Source organism: Paroedura picta, chromosome 16 (assembly GCF_049243985.1).
Source record: "Paroedura picta isolate Pp20150507F chromosome 16, Ppicta_v3.0, whole genome shotgun sequence".
Lineage (NCBI taxonomy): Eukaryota > Metazoa > Chordata > Lepidosauria > Squamata > Gekkonidae > Paroedura > Paroedura picta.
The window spans coordinates 17,653,876-17,663,418 of record NC_135384.1 but is presented as its reverse complement, the minus strand read 5'-3'; positions in this window follow the sequence as shown (position 1 = coordinate 17,663,418).

The following is a 9,543-nucleotide window of genomic DNA, read 5'->3' as shown; positions in this document are numbered from 1 at the left end:
TCTCAACTTTTTTACTGCTGAGAAACCCCTGAAACATTCTTCAGACTTTGAGAACCCCCAGAAGTGGTGTGATTGTGCAGGCTGGGAAGCATAAGTGTGTACATGCCAACTCAGGGCCCTCTGCTCCCCCACCCTCCAGGCCTATCAGTGGCCAGTTTTGATCATATCACCCGATAAATGTTTAACAAATTTTAAAAACATACCCAACATTAATTCATTCCCACCCATTCGGGAAATCCTTCCAGGGCCATCAAGAAACCCCAGGGTTTCATGAAACCCAGGTTGAGAAAGCCTGGCCTACTCTACCAATGTTCACTTTGGCATGTACTTCAAGAAGGACGTCGATAAAATTGAAAGGGTACAGAGGAGAGCGACGAGGATGATCTGGGGCCAAGGGACCAAGCCCTATGAAGATAGGTTGAGGGACTTGGGAATGTTCAGCCTGGAGAAAAGGAGGTTGAGAGGGGACATGATAGCCCTCTTTAAGTATTTGAAAGGTTGTCATTTGGAGGAGGGCAGGATGCTGTTTCCGTTGGCTGCAGAGGAAAGAACACACAGTAATGGGTTTAAACTTCAAGTACAACGATATAGGCTAGATATCAGGAAAAAGTTTTTCACAGTCAGAGTAGTTCAGCAGTGGAATAGGCTGCCTAAGGAGGTGGTGAGCTCCCCCTCACTGGCAGTCTTCAAGCAAAGGTTGGATACACACTTTTCTTGGATGCTTTAGGATGCTTAGGGCTGATCCTGCGTTGAGCAGGGGGTTGGACTAGATGGCCTGTATGGCCCCTTCCAACTCTATGATTCTATGAAAAGTGGTAAAGAAAATTAATCCAAAGGCTCCAAGAACAAAAATGTTTTCATTTTTCTTCAGAAAGCAATAGCTAACCTTACCACGCCAAGGACGGTGTCCCACATCCTCGTGATGAAACTGGAGAAGGGTCTCTTGTGAGTCTTCTCCAGTCTTTTCTCAGAGAAGGCAAGTTCTGTCTAGAGCAGAGATGCCAGCCTCCTGATGGGGCCTGGGGATCCCCTGGAATTATAGCTCATCTCCATGTGACAGAGATCAGTCCCCCTGGAGAAAAAGGCTGCTTGGAGGGTGGACTCTATGGCAGTGGTCCCCAACCTTTCTGAGGCTGGAGATCGGCAGGGCATCAGGCCATGCCCGCACGGGCCACGCCCACGGGCCACGCCCGCACATCCGGCCGCGCGCACTGGCCGCGCCCGCGCATCGGACCACGCCCGCGCATCGGGCCGCGCCTGTGCGGGCCGCGCTCGCAGGTTGGGGACCACTGCTCTATGGCATTATGCTCCACTAAGGTAGCCGAATTCTGCCCACTCCTAGCTCCACTCCCAAAGTCTTTTCCAACACAAAGCTGGCAACCCTGTTTTGTGGGGAATGTTTTAAACATCAGGATATATTTTAAAATGTGATACCTTAGAATCCTCTATCTACAAGATGGTGTGGTGCAATCCATCCCACCATCTTAGGTCTTGGCCACCAGAGTTGCTGCATATGTGAACCAGGGACCCCTTTAGTTTCCTCTCATAACTGACATCACAACACTAACACAAGCCTGTGTGTGCTTGGAACAGTGTTATCTTAAAGAGGAGATCCCAGGTGAAAGTGTAGCTGTTCTAAAGGTATAGCCTTAAAATACACCAGAATGAGATGGGAGTGAAATGAGAGAGTGCTGAGGTAGAAGAGTGAATAGGTACCATTTCACCATGCTGGGGAGGTTTTATTATTATTTAGATTCCATTTCATTAATTGTTCCCCATATTTTGAAAACTGACTTCATGCACATATGGTTGCCAGTCTCCAGGTGGGACTCAGAGAGCACCTGGCATTACAGCTGATCTCCAGATGACAGAGATCAGTCCCCCTTGAAATACCGGCTGCCATAGAGGGAGAATTCTATGGCATTATACCCCATAGAGGTCCCTCCCTCCCACCGCCTCCAAATCTCCAAGAACATTCCCAATAGAAGCTGGCAACCCAATCAGAAGTCAGTTGGGATCTTTCATAGTAACATACTGATAATTTATTTCCAGGTAGTTTTACATTGGGTGGTGCTGGGTCTGAGTACAGAACATTTATCTCCTCCAGACTGGCTGTATATGCAGACCAGATCAAATGCTGAACTCCAAACTGGCTCTGCAGTCTAGGTGGATTGTATCCATAGTATAAAAAGGGAAGGTTCCTTTCATTTATCAAATGGTAGGTGAACCCACAAGAGGTTCAGCCATACTGGACTTAATACTGACCAACAGGCAAGAGTTGGTGGATGAGGTGAAGGAGGTGGGGACCCTAGGGGGAAGTGACCATGTCCTCATAGAATTCCTTTTGAGATGGGGAGCCAAGGAAGCTTTGTAGCCAGATGCGGATGTTGGATTTCCGAAGAGCAAACTTTAATAAACTCAGAGACATGATGAGTGCCATACCATGGACGAGAAAGCTAGAAGGGAAGGGAGCATGTGAAGGGTGGGTGCTACTCAAACAAGCGCTATTGCATGCACTATCCATAACTATCCCAGAAAACACTGCAGGAGCTCTAAGAAGTCTATTTGGATGAACAGAGAACTTCAAGAGGAACTAAGAAAGAAAAGGGAAATGTTCAGGAAATGAAGGACAGAGCTCTAAAGAAGAGTACCAACAGGTTACTAGGCACTGTAGATCAATCATTAGAAAGGCCAAAGCTGAGAGTGAGCTAAGACTGGCCAGGGAAGCCCATTGTAACAAGAAAAGATTTTTCAGTTATGTGAGGAGCAAACGTAAAGTAAAGGAGGCAATAGGCCCACTGTTGGGTACAGATGGACAAACTCTGATAGAGGATGCAGAAAAAGCAGAAAGGCTCAGCACCTATTTTACATCTGTTTTTCCCCACAGGTCAAAGGGGCTTAGGTACATCTAGAGATGGCAGTAGCCAAAGGATAGTGTCTGGGTGGCAGGTTGACATGGACAGAGAGGATGTCGAGAGGCATTTAGTTGCACTAAAAGGTAAAGGTATCCCCTATGCAAGCACCGGGTCATGTCTGACCCTTGGGGTGACGCCCTCTAGCGTTTTCATGGTAGACTCAATACGGGGTTGTTTGCTTTGGGCTGATCAGGGGCGTTGAGCAGGGGGTTGGACTAGATGACCTGTGTGGTCCCTTCCAACACTATGATTCTGTGATTCTGCGATAACTTTTGTGGTTTTGATAATGGTTTCTGCTCTTTGACTGTCTCCCTCCCCCCATTCCAGCCACTCCCCACCAGAATTTCTCCTGCTTGATATTTCTGAAAACATTCCCTGTCTAACAGTGCCACCTGCTGCCATCCAGTTCTATTCAAAGTCATATTTTTGCACGTTATAGAGGGCGTCACCCCAAGGGTCAGACATGACTCGGTGCTTGCACAGGGGATACCTTTACCTTTTACAGTGATGGAGGAGGAAACTATAGGCTGGAAACCTTGCCAATACAATGGATCCTGCCAATACAATTAAGAGTCCCCGATATTTGAAATGCCGTTCCCGATCTGTGGTTCTGTTAATCTGCCTCTCCTCGGAAGGCAGGGTCCCGATGCAATTCAGCTGTCCCACTTGGACGGTGGGAAGTGATTTCAGCAGATCCCTCCTCAGGAGGCAGGGATGCAGTGATCTCTAGGATTCCCCCCAGAAGGCAGAAGGTGATCTCAGCAGCCCTCCTCGGAAGGGAGGGAAGCAGTGACTTAGCAGTTGCTAGCCGGAGCTGTAGACCCAGCTCAGCATCCCACCTCCACTGCCAGTATTGCATAGTGGGTTCAGTAGGGCACAGAGTTGCTCGTGTGCCAAAACATCAGCTCTTTATTAGACTGCACACAACTGAACTGACCAACAGCCGAACTTATTTTCAGTTGGAAGTTCCCGCCAAAGCCTGTGATTGTCCCAGAATGAGGCCCCTGGACACAAACAGATTGGACCATTTTAATGATCCTGTGTGCTGGCCGATACAATTAAGAGTCCCTGATGTTTGAATTGCAGTTCCTGCGCTGCAGTTCCATTAATCTGCATACACAACATTTCTCAGTCTGGATCTGACAATCTTATACCCCCCCCATCCCTTACAAGTGGCTGAAAATGTTACTCCATCTGCAGATTTCTCAGAACTAACCAGCACAGAGGTGACAACCCCAATTTGTACATATGACAACCACAGCAAGTTAATGGCAAGTTTCCATATAAGAGAATCATAGAATCATAGAGTTGGAAGGGGCCATACAGGCCATCTAGTCCAACCCCCTGCTCTACGCAGGATCAGCCCTAAGAAGGGGAAGAGTAAGGTATGGTGTGCAAGCCTGGCTTGTATCATCCTTATTTTAAGTAACCACTATTAAGTGGGATGTCGGACTAGAGCAGGCCTGGGTTGTTGTCCTTCTTGGCAAAACCTCCTCCTTCCCCCTCCCAGTCCAGATCAGGCCCCTACAGCATGTTAGCCTCGAGTTGCTGTGGGGAACAGGCAGATGCAGAGTGATTGCAACTCCCCATGGCAGCCACAAGCTGGATTGAAGGTCTAGTCCCGGGGTAGTCAAACTACTACTTTGCTGGCAGGGGCTCATGGGAATTGTATTCCATGCACATCTGGAAGGCCACAGTTTGACTACCCCTGGTCTAGTCTAGAGTTCGAGATGAAACCACGACGGTTTTCTAATAACAGCCTTGGGACCATAAGTGGTTCAGGCCACAAGGAACCACCTCTCTGAATATGTCCACAGAACAGCTTTATGCTCGGGCAACACAAATAGGCTAATGGTCCCTGGCTCCAAAGAAATCTAGCTGGCCCAGGCTCTTGCCTGGTAGAATGAGCTCCCTGCCAGAGCTCACCAAGTTCCACAGGGCCTGTAAAACGGAGCTCTTCCACCAGGCCTACAGCTGTGGCCAGTAAAGTAGCTAACATCTAGTTGGCCTCCCTCCTACATCACAGAACCCAGGGTCTAGGGTTCTGGCTTTAGACTTCTGGTTTGAGATCTTTTAGATTTTTATCATTTTTAGCATGGTTTTAACCTGGTTAACTGTATCACAATATATATTTTGTCTGCCTCACTGAGTTTGCCTTTGGCAGAGAGGGCAGGTTATAAATTCAAATAAATCAATCAATGCAGCCGCATAGATGTGGTTGCCAGCTAGACCTGATTTGGGGGGTGGAACCTGAAGAGGATGGTCCTTGGGGAAAGGAGGGACTTCAGTGGGCTACAATGCCAGTGTCCACCTTTCAAAGTGGCCATATTCTCCAGGTAAACTGATTTCTATTACCTGAAGATCAGTTGAAATCCCAGGAGATCTCTCCTGGAACTACTGAAAGACTTCGGGCATTATTCAGGGTATAGAATAAATAAGGATAAAACAAAAATTGTTCTACAGGGAAGCACAGATCTTGACGTGCAAAATATCAACCGAAAAAATGGATGTGAGACAAATCCCAAATGGGTGAAATATCTGGGAATTTACCTAGACAAAGACTTCCGAGAACTCTTCACTGGTAACTATGAAAGACTATGGAAGACTATGCAACTGGATATCAAAAGATGGAACGAGTCAAAACTGTCCTGGTCAGCTTGAATGGCCACGGTCAAGATGAACTTGTTGCCTAAATTTAACTTTTTGTTCCAAATGTTACCAATAGAGATCCAGGAGAAAACGCTGAGAAAATGGCAATCAGTGATCAATAAATTTATCTGGAGTGGAAAAAGGCCAAGAGTTGCTTTTAAAATACTTCAAGATGTGAAGGAGAGAGGAGGTCAAGGTGTTCCTAATCTAAAACTATACAAAGACGCAGCAGCACTTACATACACAGTGGACTGGATTCGGGAACCGCATTCAAGAGAACTGGTATTTGAAAGAAAAACCATGGGTAACAGCTTCCATGAAAGACTATGGCCAGCAGGAAAACAAAAACAAAAAGCAGTAGCAAACACCTGGATTAGTGGACTCTTGAACGTATGGTCAAGATATAATAAGAGACTATCCCCAGCACCATCAATATTGAAATCGCCAATTGAGGCATATTTTGGGAAAGCTCAACAGAAAAGGCTGACTTGTCTCCAGTACAAAGACTTAATATCAAAGACTGGCAAGTTCAAGGATATACAAACAATAAAGAAAGAAGGAGTAGAAATTCAATGGTTAGAGTATAACCAATTATTATCTAGATTTAAAGCAGAGTTTCAGCAACCGTTAAATCTAGAGGCTCCAATACCAGAATTTGAAAACTTAGTAATCCAAGACAAACCACACTTACAGGGCCAAATATACAAATTGCTATTAAGGTATGAGACAGAAATGGAACGGGTTAAGCCATGTATGATTAAATGGATGCAAAATATTGAGACTAATGTGACAATGGAACAATGGGAGTTAGTATGGTCTAGAATACCAAAGTATACTAACAGTCAAATACTTAAAGAAAATTGGTATAAAATGTTTTATAGGTGGTATGTAACACCAAAAGTGATCGCCAAAATTGCCAAAAACTGTAATAATAAATGCTGGAAATGTGATGATAAAATAGGCTCTTTCTTTCATATGTGGTGGAGATGTGGAAAAGTTTATAAGTTCTGGGCAAAAATACACACTAATATGCAGAAAATGTGGGGTCTTAGATTCCCTATGAAAGCTGAAGCTATGTTATTAAGTGTTCCTCCGCAGTGCCTCCCAACCCACACACAAAGTTTATTCTTCTACGCAATGACGGCAGCAAGACTAGAATTGGCCAAGAAATGGAAAACGCAAGAACTACCCTCGATAGAAGACTGGTTGAATAAATTAGCTGACTTTGCCAAGATGGCTAAACTGACATTGATAGTCAACGGAAGAACAGAATTATTTAAATTATTTAAGAAAATAATTTAAAAGGGGATTGAAATGGGGAACCAAGTGTATTAAATGAAGAGCATAACCTTTCTTTTTTCTGTATTAACAATGTAGATTACTTGTATTCTATTATCTTTAATCTTGGAAAATAAAAATAAAAATCTTAAAAAAAAAAAGAAATCCCAGGAGATCACCAGTCACCACCTAGAGGCTGAAAACCCTACTCATGGGGTCACTTACAAGTGTGCGTGTGTGAGGGGAGGGGGGAGCAGTGTTGCACATATGAAAAACCATTCCCTGCACTTCAAAAATTAGATTGTCAGGGGAAAGAATTCAGTCTAGTTTGCGGGGTTTGGGGGGGGGGGCTGGGGCATATGGGAGTGTTCCAAATGCAACCAAGTGTCTGATGGTCCACAGAAAACAGCAAAGGGAGGCATTTGAACATTGTACTCATTTATTGCAGCATAGGTGTTCACAAAAGCTTTTACTCGTCCCTGCTTGATTCAGATGGTTTGTGCCACAGTAGGTGCCACATAACTATTTAATTGGCTGCTGCAGCCTACCTCTGAGGAATTTGTTCTGGGCAAATTTCATCACCCCACAATTTCATGTAGTGGTAAAGAAACTGAACTATAATCCAGCAGGTGCCCCATGCCCATTTTGTTTCTTTCACATGAGGGGACCCTAGGTAAGACAGCTTGCTGGGAGGCTGGCAACTGTTTCTTTTTTTAAATTTAGAAACATTGTGGGCGGGTCTCTCCAGAAACCTGCTAAAGGTGGTTTACAAAGTAGAAGCAATAGGATTAAGATAATAAAAACAATGACCCAGATACAAGATCAGTAGTGATAACAGGAGAATTTGCATGCTGTAGCAAATTAAGAGTGCCAGATTAGGAATTTGGAGGCCCAGGTTCAAATCCTCACTCTGCCTTGGAAGCTTGCTGGGTGACCTTGGACCAGTCACACATTCTCAGCCTAATTACCTCACAGGGCTGGTAGGAGGATAAAATGTAGGAGCGGAGAACGATGTAAACTGCTTTGGGGAGAAATACAGAGTATAACTAAAGGAAATAAATAATAAATAAGGCATATATTAGCCATGGAAATTTTTAAAAGCACTGAACAACATCCAGTGGACTAAAACGATATGCACAAAATAGTTTTCAGGCTAGAATGAGAACACAAAAAGAGCTAGAAAAAAAAGAAACCCCAATTTTAGAAATAAATACCGACTTTAGACTTATGTTGCCAGCTTCCAGGTGGGGCTTGGAGAGCTCCTGGAATTTCTGATGAAAGAGATCAGTTCCCCTGGAGAAAAAGGCTGCTTTGAAGGGCATTATGTATTGCTGAAATCACCAAACACTGCCATCCCCAAGCTCCATCCCCAGATTGCCAGGGATTCTCCTGGCATTTAATACACTGTATGGTACGTTTCCAGGAGTGCTTCAAAGGGGAGGTCAGTCCAAAAGTGAGGTGCCACCACTGAAAAAGACCCATCTCTGGTCACCACTAACCACCTCTCCTCTGCAGTCAGGGCAGAGTGCAGGACTTGAGAAGAGGAACTGAAGAGACTGGACAATACTAAAGGAGGCTCGTAAACACCAGATCCCTGTGGCACCTTAAACACCCACACTTATCTTGGGATAGGTGTTCATGATGAGCTGAGCTTCAAAAGCTTATGCTGCAATATATTTTTTATGTTAATGTTTAAGGACTCAGTTTTTTTGTGTTTGTTGCGGTCGACTGAATGGAAGATAACACACAAAGCTCTTTGACACTATATATGCTATTATTATTAGCAGCAAGCTGTTTTTGTTTTAAAAGCAAAAGCAAAACAGAAGTCCTATCCTCAAAGCTTAGTTCCCACCGTTGTTCCTGTGTGGACCATTATGAGAAACACTTTAGTCTTTCAATCTTGACCAAAAGCTGAGGGCGCTGGCGGAGCTGACAGGGTTCCGCAGGACCTGCAAGAAGGAGCTCTTCTGCCAAGCACTTGGTCGAGGCCAGGCCAGGAAGATCGAGTCCCTCCCTAGGTAGTCCCCTGTGGAGGTTTGTAGAGGTACTGCCTTTGACGACTGGCTGATGATGGTGGCTATTGGGGATTGATCAGGTGGGTGGGTGGGGTTAAATTGTCTTCCTGCAATTGAGGTTTATTGCTATTTAACTTATATAATGTTCAGTGTAAACCGCCCAGAGCTGCAGAGAAATGGGCAGTATAGAAATCGAAATAAATAAATAAATAAAATTGATTGTTGTTTTCATTTAAGGGTCATATTGTATCATACTTGTTTATTCTTTTACTGTAAACTGCCACAAGCTGGACTGGTTTCTGAAGCGGCGGGGATAAATCTAAATAAATAAATGTTATCCCTTGTATTTGTGTATTATTTGCATTCTTAGAGATTGCGGGAGCCTTAACAAAACCAGATAGATCTGCGATTGACTGCTCTTGTGCACAGGCCATGTACTTTTCTTTATTCAGTTTGGAATGGGCTCTACGCTTCCTTGCATTTCCTAGTGTGTTGACAACAACTTCTGTTCCTATTTTAGAATTAGACAGATTCCCGTGGATAGCTGTGTTGAATTAGCACAACAAAACTTGATTCCAATGGCACCTTTAAGACCAACAACGATTTATGCAAGGCCTGAGCCTTCGAGTGCAAGCACTCTTCCTCAGATCGCAGGCGTACAGATCATAAGGGATCATAAGAGTACA